A 1921-nucleotide genomic window follows, 5' to 3' on the forward strand; every position below is an offset into this window, starting at 1 on the left:
GGAGAACCAAGATTCAAAAGACAGCCAAACATCTTAATATTATTCTCCCCTTTTCCACATTCCAACCATGGCTTGATCTTTGTATCCCAGATCTGTTGTTCTCATGTTGTGCATATATCATTATTTACCTCTGTCTCGCTTAGCCCATTGAGACCTGTCTAATTGTTCTCCCATCTGCTTTGTTCTTCCATTGCCCTCTCCCTACTTGTATGTTGCCCCCTCCCTAGCACCGATCTATCCTGTGTCTAATCCCTGCCCTGTGTGAGCCCATTCTTGATGCCACTGTGCCAATCCATCTCCTTGGTGGTCTTCCTCTTTTACTCTGACCCTCCACTTTACCAAGTATGATGTCCTCCTCTAGGACTGGTCCCTCCTGATAATCTGTCTGAGGTATGAGAGAAAAACCTGGCTTCTAAGGAGCATTCTGGCACAGATTTGTTTGCTTTTCTGGACGTCCATGGTACTTTTTTTCTCCAACACCATAACTCAAATGCATCAATTATCACGAATACTCCTTTTGGATCTCAAAAAAATAGTCAGCCATAATCTTCTTTGCCTTAAATTGAACTGGCCCAGCAGATCCTTTTGGAAGCCACTGCTTTGATGGGACCTTTTTTTGGAAAACCATCCAACTGATCAGAGACACGTTTAAACACTTTTTGTTTGAAATGAGCTCATGCATGTATGAACTGGAACCCTAATAGCCACACTTTTGGACTTACCCTCATATGTATAAACATTCTCTGTCAAAGCTAGATGAATTGGTGGGTCTAATTCCATTCAACTTTCCACACATGTTCAGCTTACATGTGTATGTACCCACTTGTAGATTATAGTGTGGTTATTGCAGGATTTTGTGTGTAAGAGTATTTACTTTTGCTGCCCTTAACTTTTGTGTTCTTCCCACTGTCATCCTTTGCCTGGGTCATTTTGTGCTGTCCTCTTTATAGTATATTGACTTTCCATCAACTTATCTGCCCTTGATTTAGTAATTTCCCCTCCCCTCTCATCCCTGGTAACCTTCAAAGAATATTGATTTCTACAAGTAAACCTTTTCTTTACTTTTTATATGAATGATCTCATACAATATTTGTCCTATTGTGATTGACTAGTTTCACTAAGTATAATGTCCATGGCTATGAAATGTTTTGTGGATTCTTCATTATTCTTTAATGTTGCATAGTATTCCATTGTGTGTATGTATCATAGTTTATCCATTCATTCAATGATGGGCATTTAGCTTCATTATTTCTTTTTTAAAAAAGCAACTTTTTATTGTTTGCAGAGCATATCATCCGTTTTACATTCAACAATTATGCTGTCACATTAGTTCTTTTTTTTTTTTTATTTTTTATTGTGAATTGATTGAGTGAAGGTTTACAGACACATCTCAATGATTACATTCCTGTCCAAGCAACAACATTTATCCTGCTTCCTCCCTGTGGTTCTCATTTGCATTCTACCCACCTTCCTGTCCTTTCTCAAATTTGTCCCTAGGAAAATGATGCCCTTTTGATTTTGAATGATTGAGCATTCCATGGTGAGCATTCCTCACCAGTGCTATTGCCCTTCCCAATCTTATAAACGTATTCACTGCTTGGATGAAAATTTGACCATTAGGCTGAGTTCTATTCTAGACATAAAGGGTGGCTGAGGGCCATAGTCTCAGGTTTGTCCAGTCTCTTTCTGACTAGTAAACCTACTCTTATTCTTTTTTGAAAACTAAGTAATTTTGAGTTTTGTTCCACAGTTTCACCCACTCTATCAAGGATCCTCTAATGTGATTACTATCAGAGCAATTGGTAGTGATAGCTGGGCACCATCTAGTTCTTCTGGTCTTAGAGTCATGGAGACTGTTGTTCCACTAGTCTATTAGACTGATTGATTCCAACAAAGACACAGAAGTACTAAACAACACAAT

Source organism: Chrysochloris asiatica, unplaced genomic scaffold, assembly GCF_000296735.1.
Source record: "Chrysochloris asiatica unplaced genomic scaffold, ChrAsi1.0 scaffold00329, whole genome shotgun sequence".
NCBI classification, from domain to species: Eukaryota; Metazoa; Chordata; class Mammalia; order Afrosoricida; family Chrysochloridae; genus Chrysochloris; species Chrysochloris asiatica.